Genomic DNA, 15,032 nt, shown 5'->3' on the forward strand with positions numbered 1-15,032 from the left:
AGGTTGCCCAGGGAAGTTGCAGATGCCCCACCCCTCAACGTGTTCAAGGTCAGGTTGGATGGGGCTCTGAGCAACCTGATCTAGTGAAAGATGTCCCTGCCCATGGCAGGGAGGTTGGACTAGATGATCTTTAAAGGTCCCTTCCAGCCCAAACATTTCTGTGATTCTGTAGCCTACTGCATCATGCACCGAAATACTCAAACAGTGAAACATACGATGACTTTTTGCCATGTTTCTACAGACAAGAATACAGCTTTATGATAACCTGTCCTGTAACGGAGCCTGCTGGCCAAGGCTCATATGAACTCTTTCATGATTTCAAGGATAATATAGGCCAAGACCTGATAAATCCTATTATTTGTTTTTGACCTTTCAGCAGGGGAAAATAAAGATATTCCTTCAGGATCTACAGTATGTCATAGGTACTTTGTCACAGCCACTTCTAGGCTATTGCATGTTCCACTCCAGGTTTCACACTTTTTAAAGATTAAGTATTCTGTTCTACCCTCCCTGATCCCTGCCCAATTATTTGTACGACTTCTCTTCTGCCTTTTCTCCTCAGTTAAGATCGAGACATTTCTTCAGTTTTTTTAGTCAATGACTCCACTCCTTGTCTTTTTGTCTTTTGTCTTTTTTGTCATTGTCTTTTACAATCCATCACCCATAAGCATGTAGATCTCAAGCTCTAAGTAAAAAACAGAGAAGTATTTTCACTATGTCAACCTGAGCAACAAGTACCGTCTTATTTCAATCAGACATAAACTGCTTCTGTAGCTAATTTTTCTTTTTACATGAGCAACAATTACTTAGAAGATTAGGTAGAAAAACAAGAATTCAGTCAATATATATCTTATAAAACATACACTTAAGTTTTAACCTTGCCATTCTGTTTCTATAATTACAGCAAGCTGGTTATTAAAGACACATGGGAATAATGCATCATCATCCTGAAGTGCAATACAGATCGTACCTTGTTTGTATTTAACTTCTTTAACTTCTGGAAATCGAACCTGCTGCAGTACTAATAATGATGGACTTCCACGACTGAGCAACGAAAGCCACAAAGAACAAAGGTCCACAAGTGGCTATTCGCCTCTAGTGCGGGAAACACTCTGTGCACGTTACACACCCACGATCTTGGACTATGATCCTAAGTCGGCATTGCAATACAAAGCAAGAAAATTAATGCAATGTCTACAATCCAGGAGAGAAGAAACTTTTTGGTTCCTTAAATCAGGTACTATTTGAACTCTCCACACAAGCAAGAGAAAACACTGTTATGAAACTACACCAACTCTACTACAACTACAATATGTGTAAAAAGTAACTGACCATTATGCTCTTAATCTGCAAAAAAGCAAGCAGCCTAGAATTAGAGTGCATTTTAGTAAAAATATTTTGGCATAACTAATACAAAATACTTCACTGCTGTACAAAAGTTCATAACAAAATGCCAACCCCTTGCTAGCTAGCAGAAAGCCTAAAAACCATTACAATAGTCCACAACTGGGCCAGGGACCCTTCCCAGGCAGCCCACAGAGAGGAGCGACAGCTGGAGCTCTTACTCGGACACCCCTCCAGGTGCCGCTAAGAGGCAGCCACCCTTCCATTGCCAGCCTGCGGTCACCGGCTGCCCAGCAGGTGTAGAGTTTCCCCCTCTATGACAATGGAAATACTTAACTTTCTTCTCTGAGCATCTCCTAGTTTTTAGGTACCCTGGTGCCTCTACAGATACTACTTTTCCCACAATCTTTTAAACTCAAGGTGTTCCTCATTCACACTGTATTAATTTTCCCTCCTCTCCCACTAAAGTAACCCTCTGTATTTAAGTCAGGATGTAGCCATTAAAAACAACGCCATGAGAAAGAACTAAACTTTTATTTTTATTTTCTCATGCAGTCCACTACACAGAAATCTTTTTTTTTTTATAAGCAATGAATTCCACTGCATTTGACAACATTACCTCACTATCCCTTGGCTGGCTTCCAGTTTGACTTTTGTAGTTACAGACATGAATACGGAACGATAGCATCATGTCACTAACTTCCTAGACTCAAATAATTAACTTCTTCCAGTTAGTTACTAGTTAACACAGCTGGGAAATAACGCAATAGATGAATAATGCTATAAACTACTACTAATTTTTTTGCAGATTTATTCATGTGCAGAAAAATAGAAAGGTAATTATGAACACATTACCTTAGCAGGAGTAAAGTTTCACTACATAAGAATACTTTAACTACAAAAGCATATTTATGAAAGCAACCATTTGTACTTAGTGATTAAACTAAGCGATGGTGTTACATGTATAGAGAGAGGAGGGGTAAAACAAAGCTTTGTTACTCGGCACAGTTGTTATTATACCATATATAACACCCAGTGAAAATATGAAGTTTTACTTCCTGTGAAAAGTTTAAGTGTAGCTTTCAGAATTATTTTTGTGATGCACGCACAGAAAACCTCTCCTAGGCAAACAATTCTGGAAGGTCAAATCTGGTCCACAGAAGTTACGCTGCATCTCTTTACTCAATGTCCCAATTGCTAAACTTATAAAGAAGGAGAAAGGAGAGTTTAGAAGTCTTACCGTTTCTCAGTGCCCAGGTTGTGCACAACTGCCAAGAGCAAGGTGCCCTCCCAAGAACCATGAATTGCTACAGGTGAATTAAAACCTCAACATTAAGTCATAACCTTTACGTCAGTGAGATCTCTCACCTTCTGAAGTGCTGTTGGTAAGACTACGCACAAGTCAGTCTTGAACTGACCATCACTGTGGTTTCTCACCCAAACAGATTAAACTTACTGGTGACCTGCTACATGGACAGGACCGCCTGCCCAAGTTGCAACATCCGCTCTGTACCTCTGGATCAGAGAACCCAGACTTCGTTAGACCTTCAGGACCAGCTATATTTACATGAAAAAAAAAAATTCCCCCTGCAGTTTCCAGCTGATATACACAGAATTTGATGCAGCAGTATGACAGTGTTCAAAGCCATTCTATCTTTCAACCCTGTATTCAAGCACTGCAATTAAAACAGTCAAACAAAACTGTCATTTCTGCCCATGGCAATTGTCCAAAGGAGGTAATATTTCTGCCAAAACTTTGGAACAACAGTCTTGAAGGACAGAGGGAAATGCTATTCCCTCCTTTTCATTAGTGGGGGGACCACGACATGACACACCTCGTATGCAAGCAAACACATCTCATTGGGAAACAGTGGGTTTGTTTTTACTGATCATCTAATAATAAACAGTATTTCTTTTAGATATCACATCTGAGGAAAACGATGTGTTTGCCAAATGAGGCCTACAAGAAAATCTGAAAGTTAATCCTACTTTTATATAAAAAAACATAATAAACCCCACTGGATTTACAGCATCTCAAGCAATCTGCTGGAGTGACTACCTCATTTTTATGTCCTAATACAATGTAACTTTCAGCTTCACAGCTCCAAGGCCTAAGCATCACCTGTTGTTCTCCCACAACCGCTTATTTCTAAACTACAGATTTCAAGATAGCTTACTTCAATAGTTACAGATAGAATTTGAAGTTGTCAGCTTCTTGGCCCAGTAAGACCTTATAGGTCCAGAGCAAGGTTTTCCAGCTGACCCAACAGCCCAGATAGCATTTTCTTAAAAACACAGTAGAGAGGCACAGGACCTAGACTTAGTCGTTTCCAAGTATTTTATCCCTTGTCTAATTTCAAACATGAGGAGAACACTCTTGTCACGCCTAATAGTGTGAGCTAAGGTGACCAGATTTAATCATACTAAAACCAGACACATTAGGGAAGAGAAGCAAGTTTCACTAATAAGCTACAGTGGAATGAATGCCATCAAAAATAAGTTCAAAGACCTTTAGTGTTATGAGGTTTCCAAAGTTTACAAGTGTGTATTAAAAGTCAGAATTTCACCTCTGTACACTGCTTCAAATCCATTTTCTAGAACTGAATGCAAGTTTCCCAGTAACAAAAATAAAGTACAAGTTCATTTGGCCACTGGCTGCAGTTTGACAGCTTTTGTAAAAATTGGTGCAGTGAGCATGTTCACTTAAATGGCCACTACAAGCAAAATATCAGCCCTCTGCGCTGAAAGGATAAAGCATAATAAACATTCAATCTTTGGCTTCAAAAGACAAGAAAGAGGAGTGAGTTTAATACAGCCACACACCTAAAAATGCAAAATAAAATTCCTCTTGCCAAACTCTTTCCCTCCCATTTTTCCAGTTTGACTCCTCTAACTTACTTTATCCTGCTCTCCTGTTGCCATATTTCAGCAAGTCTGATCCAGAAAGTCAATAGATGCTCTTGTATTCAGTAAATAGCAACACTCAAAAAGGTTCCCAACCAGTTTTACTCCCTCAAAGTCTCTGCTACCTCCACGCAGAACCAAGGAAACTATTCAGGTTATTTACCCAAGATATGCAATACTGATTGAACCAATGCCATACGACACAAGCACACAAAAAGTATTTTCAAAAAACTAAAACAGAAGCACATTAAACACTACCTTTCTTCTAACGCAAGCCATTTTCTTGTTCTCATACTATTTTAAAAACAACTTAAGATATTGGATGGTGGTTTATACTCTAGCTCACATAAACTTCAAAATTGCTATAAGTTGAAGTGATCCTAAAGTATTACCATATCAAAACATTTGGCAAGTTTTTGCCTTACAATAAGCATCCAAAGGCATATTTATTGTTTGCAGTGTTAGGCTTGATACAAAACATACCACAGAATAAACCAAACCCCTCTCCTAACCAAAGAAGTCAATTTCTTATTCATATATCCTCTCTTACCAAACATGGACAGTTTCACACATCCATCCTACAAACAAGGCTTAAGATTGCTCTTGAAGTTACGCAAACACACACCTTTTGAAAAGGCATGTAAATGCAAAGTACAGAGCTGAGAACAATATACCTCCCTCCACTGCTAGTTAGCCTGTAAGATACAATCTACATGACTAATCAGATATAAGCACTGGGGCAGGGTGGGGAGACACTTAAAAATTCTCTTTGCTTTCACCTTTTACTTCTTTGCCTTTACAATGTATAAGCTATTTCTTGGAAAATTTTTTCCAGGTTAAAAAATGTCTCTTGAAGCCTAAAGGATGCAACCTCCATTCTAGCACACATTTACGTTTGATGGAGTGGAAAGAGACAAGAGAAATAATTCTGTTTTGTCCCTATCATCACTTGCACTCACAATTTATGATTTCAAAGACACGTTTTATATCTATTTACGTGCAAATTAATTATTTTGCGTTTACTTGACTTCAGTTGAGGTTACCATTATGAGCTCAAAACTATAATGTAACATAGCTTAGCTGAGCCATGGTCCTGCATGCAACATTTTATAGCACTGACATTTCTGTCCAGCGGTATTTTAGGTCACTAAATATACAGACTATAAACTAGGCAGACAGTTTATGCGTGTAAAGTGACCCAATCCTTAAAGCAAGTCTAGGTGCAAGCATAATGACCTTAGCACCTGACATGCTACAAATGTGTAATTAATCAAAATCTGGAGAATCTGCCTATAGCAGACATTACCACTGTGCCCCAGCAAAATGAAACCACAACTACTGTAAAAAATGGTCATTCCAGAAATCATATCAGTACCACAAGAGAAATATTAGAATCTCTTCTCCCTTTTCAATAAAGATATTTAAGAGACAAATTATGCAAATTACAATGTTCAGTTCCTCTGTATTATTACAAAATATTGAGTTATATGTAGTGTGAAAGCTTCAGCTCATCTTATTTTCAAGAGAGTTAAATTCCGTTCTTCTCGTTATGAGAAAAAGGCAGATGTATACATGCATATACTCTTCTCTTCCAAAAGTTGTCTTTGGGTGGTAAAAGCATTCTGTGTAGCATTTAAAAAAAAAAAAAAAAAAAAAAAATTTAGAGTATAAGCAAGTAGGCTCAATTTGTCAGTAGTTTAATACTAAGTTGTGTAAATTTGGTGTAAAGTTTGAGCAGTTGCTACTTTACCTCCCTGACAATGCCTTCATTCAGGGCTTCAGTGTTCTTCCCACACCCCCTCCTCTATGTGTTACAGCTCTGATCAATGGTACCTAAAGCACTGTAAGGAATACACCCCTACATTACTTTATGCACCAGTGATACAGTTCCCAGCTGATAAAAATAAAACAAAAGCCTGGATGTGTTCTTCACAGCTAGAAAGACACTTAAATTCACCTTTATTTTCAAATTTAAACAGAATATATGGAAATAACTTGGAATTGCAGTTTTTATACCTTTCTTATTCACTTAAATTATGCATGATCACGTTCACTAAAAGCCTTTTTAACTGACATGGTTAATTTGGATGCCTGATTACAATGATTTTTCCAAAACATAAATAACTATTCCTCCGAAGAGCGCCAAGCAAGTTTCAGTGTGTCACTTTTTCATTTCTCTTTGTCTATTCTTTTATTAGTTCTTTAACAGTCTTCCTTCTTGATTTCAGCTTCACCTTTGTCTTCCTTGAGCAAACAGTTCCTGCAACTTTTGACAGAGATCTCACTACAGTAATGTAATAGCTTATACAAAACAAAACAAAAAAAAAAAACACATATACATGCTGCCTAATAAACAGAGGCTAGGTCTAGACTAGACTAGACAAGGTTTGGGGATGTATCTATACAAGCAAACTCCCCCTTCTGCTGAAGTAAATTTTGGTCAATACTAACAATCCTACCAACAAGAAAACTTACTGCATCAACATCAACTTTGCAAACAATGTAAGGGACCATATCCTTATCACTACTATACGGGTAAAACTTTTCAGGTTTTCTTTGGCCATCTTTAAGAGAGTTCACTTTTTTGCTGTTCAAGTAATCCTTGTGTACGAAGTTTTTAGACTACTCCTAAACTGAACATGTCCTCTCTAACCTGAGGTCTCGGGTTCTCCTGTGCTACAAACAGATGCAGACCCTACAGTGTTTTTTAACTGAGCCTGCAGTGACAAGCTTCGTAGCTTCTTAAAACACTGATTATGCTCAGCTCTTACATCTTGGAGGAAGGAAGACTGCAGACTAGGAAAAGAGCAACACTGCGTGAAGAGAAACTCCAGTGAAGACAGGAGCACACTGAAGAGGAGGAAGAAAGGTTTACACAATACAAAGGGCCTTGAGTATTCCCACTTTCTTGAATCAGCCAGAAAGATGCAGAAAAGGAAAATGAGGGAGGACAAGCCATGAAAACATGATGAAAACATACCCAATATGCCAAGCAGAAGATAGAACAATACACCTTGTTTTTCTTAGAAAGATGAAAAAAAAAAAAAAAAAAAGATGGCCATGGAGAGTCATATCAAATGCAATTTAGCAGGAACAAACACAGAAGACTCTGGAAACTCTGAAATATCTTGGGCGAGTTTAGAGACCCTAATGATCCTATGAGAACAATTCTTACACATAACTGCTTTCCTAAAAGCTCTTACCAGCCATCAAAACTTTAACTAAAACCAACTTAATAAGCTGAAACACCATGATCCTACTGATCTTCACCAAGAAAATCTTGGTATGGTCTTAGAGTCCACTTCAGACAGAGCACGATCTCTGCCAGAACCCGCAGGGCAAGCCTCTGAACCCCGACACAAATCCCCCTCCATTATAACGGCACTTAGCACACCAGAACATACACTTTCATACTGACCTGTTAGATGCAATCAGGAATTTTCACCTGTAATCATGTTTCCATACAAAGTTTTCTCATGCTCTTCAAAGGTGGTGATCAGTAACTTTAAAAAGTACTAATGTTAACGTACATAAAACAATTCCGGCTGGAATCTCTTCCCAAATGCTTGCTAATTTTACAGCATCTTCCATCTTGCTACATTTGCAAGAGCTAAACTGACCAAGGAAAATCAGTTTGCCACTTCAATTTATAAATAAAGATTACGGTCACAGAGATTTGTCTTGCAAACAGTCTGACATTTTTAGATGTTCAAATATACCACAAGAGCACAGCTTAAAATACTGAAGAGCTTCCTCCTATATTCACCTTCATGCTCATGTTTCATTCAGAAGCAACAAGGATTGCAACTATTATATAGTAAAAAGTCTACAAATCAAGGACTGCTGCAGTTAACTCGGATTCATTTCCTGCATGCGACAAAATCACTACCCTGCAAAAGCTGCCCCCTCTATCTTTTTTTTTTTTTTTAAAATCAGGTCTATATTAAGTGCATTGATACATCTGCTAGTGATCTAGATTTCTGCTGTGGTATAGCACTGCAAACACTGTTAGCAATGAACAGCACAGCTCCTACATATTTCATTCCAGATGCCTAAATATTGACAAGGCGCGCTTACTCAGTTCTCATTCTTGTTGCCTGTGGAAGTTTCTCATTAAAGCCTATAAAGGGATTCATACATGATTTTTCTGGTTCAACCATGAAATCTGAACTGTAACAGCCCTAACTCACAGCAAAGAATTTATGCCTCACGAAGAGTTAGTTCCACATAAATTCATTATCATTTTCAGAAAATTTTTAATCAGTTTTGACCTCTAATGACTGCAACAGGCATGCCTGGCACAGAAGTGAAATGGTTTATCTTAATTTTGTAAAAGTTAAAATTGATGCACATCCCTAACAGCCACTGCTGTTGTTGTAAATCCTGCTTCTTGTTGATTTAACTTGCACCATTAAGTTTTAAAGCTAAGCCTGCATTAGAACCTAACAAAATCCATTTAATTGATTTACTTAAGCATATACATTTTGATACATTTTGATTTTATACTACTCCTATCAGTGATGGCACGCTAGAAGAGGTACACTTTCAGAGATAACAAAACTTTTTCAAAGTTATCTCTGAAAAAAGCACAGTAAGAGAATGGTCTGTTTTCTTAAAAAAAAAAAAAAATGCAGACATTTTTTAAGAAGTGTTTTCAACTGTACAGTGAAAAGTTTCTCCTTCGGCTACCCAAAAGCAAGCAGAATGCTTGCCCATGACACTATTACCATGAAAAGGAAGATGGAAAGACTAGCAGCTAACAAAACAAGAACTATTTCCTACAACCCTCTTTCTTCCACTCAATTCAGTCCTCCAAACTTTAGATAAAACTTCCAGATGACAGTCTCCACGGCTCTGAGACTAGAGGAGCTTACAAATTTGCATATGAATTTAAGTTTAAATTACAGAGCAAACCAGGGTGAACTCAGTTCACACCAGCAACCTTACTTCTGAACTCTAATCCACATTAAGATATTGTCCAACCTTCAACACACAGAGCAACAAAAACCCAAGTTACATCAGATGCAAATTAAAAATACAAACAAGAAGTTTCTGAGTTCAGCTACTGCATTCCTAATAAAACAAATTCTTGTAGCTCCCTGCTTGAAATTTAAAAAAAATTAACTTTTGTCTACCTTGTATATTAATGAATTGAACACATCTGGGTCCCAGTAGGTAAACCACCAGTATCTCCATGAAAATGGGAGATGAGAAGCATGCCCGTGTCTTCAAAAGATCAGTACATTACCAGAGCAGAGTGAGAAGCTGCCCGCACTGCAAAAAACTTTCAATCATCGCGACCCTCACCATCCTATGTGTGACTAAAAAGTTTCCATTTCCCCTTCATAGTAACACCAAGCTTGAGACATAAGCAACATTAACTAGAGCAAACCTAACGAAACCCAAAGACAGGGAGCATTTTCATATCACCTTCAGGTACTTCTAATTTAAAGAAAAACAGAAGTCAACGCTATTGAACCAATATTCAAATCTAGTGCATAACTACAAAGACCTCAGAGAAAATGTATTTGATCCTTTATTCTTAGTACTGTTGTCAAGCAATGCTTCATACCTGCTAGACCAAGCTACAGCAATGAAACCTTCTGACTTCAAAACCAGAATAATCAAGAAGGGAAGGAAAGGAGACGGCATTAATTTTTCCTGAGTTTTTAGAACATTATATCAAAGTTATATTGTTTATTCAAGAATCACAGAACCATAGAACAGTTTGGGCTGGAAGGGACCTTTAAAGATCATCTAGTCCAACCCCTCTGCCATAGGCAGGGACATCTTTCACTAGATCAGGTTGCTCAAAGCCGTAGCGAGCCTGACCTCGAACACTTCCAGCAATAGGGCATCCACAACTTCTCTGGGCAACCTGGTCCAGTGTCTCACAACCTTTATTGTAAAAAATTTCTTCCTTATGTCCAATCTAAATCTACCCTCTTTCAGTTTCAAACCATTGACCCTTGTTTTGTCACTACAGGCCTTGGTAAAAAGTCTCTCTTCATCTTTCTTGTAAGCCCCCTTTATATATTGAAAGGCCTCAATAAGGTCTCCCTGGAGCCTTCTCTTCTCCAGGCTGAACAACTCCAACTCCCTCAGCTTCTAACCATTTTCATGGCCCTCCTCTGGGACCAGTCTAACAGGTCTGTGTCTGTCTTGTGCTGGGGACCCCAGAGCTGGATGCAGTGCTCCAGGTGGGGTCTCAGGAGTGCAGAATAGAGGGCGAGAATCACCTCCCTCAACTTGCCAGCCACACTTCTTTTTACAAGTCCAGGATACAACTGGCAAAGAAGGTACGGCAATCTTGAGGATAAAGTACAAGAGATCCCAAGTCTGGCAAAAATTTACATATGACTCCATACCAGTTTCCTGAAGCGCAAAATGGAATTAATATTTTCCTATTTTCACGGCAGCCTTCAGTAATGTTTTCAAGGTTCACAGATGAAGAGGAATTTGAAGAAATGTTACATTAAATAAAGTGGAATGTAATAAATGTTTCGTTTATTTAAAAAAAATATATTTGATTTTGACCTGTATCATTTATAAGAAGAGGTGACATAGCAACATGATGCAGTTCACTGCTGTGGCATCAGAGGTTCTGTGGGTAAAAAGAAAATTGTCAGAAAATAACCCACTGGGACACGCGTTATTTCCTAAAACAGTGTTCCTCCCAGCAGCTGTACTGTAGCCATTCCCTGATTATACTTCATATACTCATGCTGGATAATGCGAGTGTTTAAATCTGACAATGTTCCACCTCTGTAGTTATGTTACAGCACCACAGCAGGGCACATCAGCTCACGACAATTTTATTACGAAGTCATTTAGTCATGTCAGTAACAGGTCTGAACTGCATTGCTGTAGAACCATCAATAGTCAATATGTAGTCATTCTTCCACTGATAAACCTACAACTCTTACAATAAAATAGCAAGTTACTTATGTAGACAAGCTCAACAGCTTTCTATAATTTTCCAACCATTAAATTTTCTTGCCTTTTCCTTACTGAAAATTTTCCTTTAACAAGTAAGGGAAACTCAATGGTCTCTGTAACAAATTAAAAAAAATAGTAGCTTAAGTTTGCACGCTATATAGGTTACAACTTTTACCTAGGCCTCTAAACGTTGATTCCAACAACCATTTCTTTACATGAAGATTATCCTGAAAAGCATAGTAATTAAAGAGTTTTTATGAGTTTACTCTTGCCAAAAAACAATGCTGGCACCTAGTCAGTTTAAAGCAAGTTCATGCATTCCTAAAGCACACGCAGAACTTCCAAGACCAAGCTTTCCACACTCCTTTTCTCCAAGCTCTGTGCAGCAGGAAGGCTGTACTGACCTGCAGGCTGCTGGGACTGCCTCTGCACGTCCTCCTGGCCTGCCTGTCCAAGCAGGACACCTACCCTGTTTTCCTCCTGATGCACACAGACAGACCCTGTTGGACAGCACGGGAAGTACAACAGCATGGCCATGCTGTTGAACAGAAGCACTGATCCAGCCACCTTAAACTTTAATTTGATTCTGCCCTCAACAAGTTAGAAAATCGTCGCTGAAAAGTGTAGTACACATGACATCAATATCCACCTGTAACACAATGACAACATCTTACTAGGAAAATTCCCTCACTTCACATTCATGATACAAATTTTCGATGTCGAGAGTGGCATAAGTGCGAGTGGGACATCTTTAAAGCTGTTTCATCCACTAGGATTTGAAAAAAAAAAAAAAAAAACCAAAACCAAACTTCAATGCCAAGAGAGACTACTTCAGGTATACCCAATTCACGCAAGCACTGACACCCAGGATGTGACTCATCATTAAGCTGGGCCCTACTGAAATAATTGGGACTACACAGAACTAGGCACTACTTGAGAAACGCAACAGATAAAAAGCAGTACTCGGAGATCTTAACATATAAATACTAAGAAAACACTTTTTAAGCTGAGTATCTGAGAGAACTTTCTCAAAGGACTCAGTATTGTTTTCATAACAATACAGCTAGAATGTAAGACCTTACACCAACACTAAGTTAAATTCAAAAAAGCCACCCCAGAATCAGTATCCAAATAAGGGTGTGCATCAATTTAGTTTAAATTAATTTAAATTATTTAAATTAAAGCAATGCAATTTTCTCATGCCAACAGTCTACGTAACAGGCTCAAGTTATAAGGCAAGTTCAAACCAGTGTAAAAAGGACTAAGGTGGAAGAAAAATCATTTAGTTAAACCAGTACAACTGTTTTGTCAGCCGAAGAGCGGGGTGCACATGCGTAATTTAGGTGCCTAAACTAAGAAACTGTTCTCTACATGCTCCCTGGATAGGCAATGGAAGAAGTTTTCTCCAGAGGGGTAATTCAGTTCAGAAGCCTAGTTCAGCTGCTTTGAGCTGCTGTTGAGTTACTAGGGTCTGTGTGTACTCAGCTGAGAAAACAAGAAGCTGTTAATGCTAGCCACCGAGCCTAGATTCTAGAGTCAGGTGTATAAATTACTCCCAAGATTGAATGCGTTCCCCACACCTCCATGGGACAACTATGTCCAGTGTTTCAATCGCACCTCAAATATATGGTGATGATATGATTGTGAAATGTAACCAATCTTAAGAACCAAAGCAACTAAGAAAGATGTAAAATAAGAAGTTGGGCAACAAATACGGAGAAACAAGAGAAGTCGCAAAGCAGGGGGAAAAGACTTCTTTCTAGTAGAGTCACCAGCAGAGACACAAAGTGTCAATGCAACACAGACATCAATACACAACATTGCAGCATTTCACTGTGAGCATCTTTGGAGTAGAAACTATGTACCATGGTACATGTGAAGTATCTTATTACTTCTCCAAAAAGGATGCATCCCAAACATACTCCATATCAACTAAGCACCAATTCACAATATGGTATTACAAACAATATTTGGTCTAATTTAAGTTACGTGGCCACTAGATATTTCTGGTCTCCATGGTCCATTCCTCCTAGTCCTGCCAAAAGGATTTCCAAGACTTTTTTTTCCCCAGACTATGTGTGTATTAAGGGGGAGGTATATGATTATATATGAACTTGGGGAAAGGTTGCTGAGTAAGTCAATAACAAAACAAATGAAAACAAAATAAGGTAAAACAAGTAAGTAATCTGGGTCCTCTTAGTGCTGACTGACAAGCATACAGATAACCTAGGGTTAAATTCCTTTCTCCTCAAAGGCACAGCTGGAGGATTTAAATACAACGTGGGGGAGATGACATGTGAGTCTACAAAGGAAAGGAGTATGTGGAAAGGAAAGAGTATTAGGTGAGATCACAAGGAAGGTTTTAATGACAGGAAAATCAGATCAGAAGGGCAAAAAAAACATGGTGAAGAAAATAGTTACTGGGAGGGAGAAAACTGAAAGGGGAAAGGTAATAGGGGGATAATGATGGTGATGGCATGTAACTTGAAGAGTTAATAAGAAGGATGGGAAAAGGATCCCAGTAAGGACATAGTTAGCTTTCAGTGGCAAAGTTACTGGGAAACAAATGAGGTGATTATTTGCAACGACAAAAAACTGCAGGACTGATCATCTGGTTGGAGGCAATAAATGCACAAACAGACAGATAAAAGGTTACAGGGGGCACCTTCTCGGGTAAGGCCACAACAGTAGGGGGCAACAAGGGGAAGCCTGGTGCACAGTCCTTGACAGCGGGAGAAACCTGGAGAAGGTGACAAAGATGAGCTGTGGCAAACATCCCCCAGCAGCCACGATGGCACTGGGGACACAGGGGAATTTCTCTAGGTACAGCCAAACAGCTCCTAACCAGACCTGAGTGTCACTAGGGCTCCGGGGAAGGCTGGGATACAAGAGGGTGAAAGGAGGCAGTACAGAGAAGGACAGGGAAGAGAGAAGGCAGGTGAACACCCGAAAACAGTGCCCAGGGAGGTTATGGACAAAAGCTCACGGGGAGAAGAGAGCAGAAGCCTGGGACAGCTGGGGGGGGGGGGGGGGGGGGGGGGGGCAGTCCCAGGGCCGGGGGGCAGAGCAGGGGCGCGGGGCTGCGGGAGGACGGGCCCGAGGGGCCGGGGTCTAAGAGCCCGCGGAGCGGGAGGGAAAAGCAGGGGCTGCCACCGAGGCGGCCCAGGCCATGCGAGGGCCGCGGTCACGGGCGAGGGCAGGGAGGCGGAAGGGAGGCCCGGGCCGGCACGGGGAGGGAGGGAGCGGGCAGGCCGGCCGGCCCGCGGGCAGATCCGGCGGGGCCGAGGCAGCCGAGCAGCCGGCGGGGCGGGCTCCCGCGCCCCAGCGGGGGCGACGCATTTTGAGTGCGCAGTTCGCGGCCTCCCCGCTCCCACCCGGCCCGCGGCTGCTGGGGCCGGATCTGGGAGCGGGCTGGACAACAGCTCCCGCCGCCTCCCTCGCTCCGCAGGCAGGTGCGCGCCCGGGAGAAGAAAGGCGGGCGGGCGGGCAGGCCGGGCCCGGCCTCCCCTTCCCCCGCTCCTGCTCCCCGCGGAGTGACTCAGTGCCGGGCCCTGCTCCGCCAGGCCCGCGCGGCCTCGGCCCAGCGGGGCCGCCTCCTCCCGGGCCCGGCCCGGCCCGGCGCGGCCTCGCTGCGACACAACGCCGCGGCCTCCCCGCACTCACCAGCATCGCGCGTCCCGCAGAGTCAGGCCGCGTCCGCCCGCCCCTTCCGCCTCCGCCAGGCCCGGATCTGCCGCCGCCGCCGCCACCTCCCTCAAGCGCGGCCCGGAGAGCGCGGAGGCGCCGCCCCTCGCCGCCCGCCCCGCCCCGGCCCGGACGCGGGGAGGCCCCGCGGCCCGCGGGGG

The 15,032-nt window shown here is 41.3% G+C and overlaps 1 protein-coding gene across 1 annotated transcript in view; it reads right to left on the reverse strand.

The window, feature by feature from the left end:
- The window catches only part of CUL1 (cullin 1), a 54,161-nt gene extending 39,184 nt beyond the window's left edge, over nt 1-14,977 (reverse strand). Inside the window, exon 1 of the mRNA XM_087766298.1 lies at nt 14,851-14,977. The gene's annotated coding sequence lies outside the window, so the exon portion shown is untranslated. The remainder of the gene's footprint in view (nt 1-14,850) is intronic.
- Nucleotides 14,978-15,032: the final 55 nt, after the last annotated feature.

The sequence above is a fragment of the Nipponia nippon genome, unplaced genomic scaffold (genome assembly GCF_047370975.1).
Source record: "Nipponia nippon isolate SJK-2023a ecotype South Korea unplaced genomic scaffold, ASM4737097v1 scaffold_1, whole genome shotgun sequence".
Classification (NCBI taxonomy): Eukaryota; Metazoa; Chordata; class Aves; order Pelecaniformes; family Threskiornithidae; genus Nipponia; species Nipponia nippon.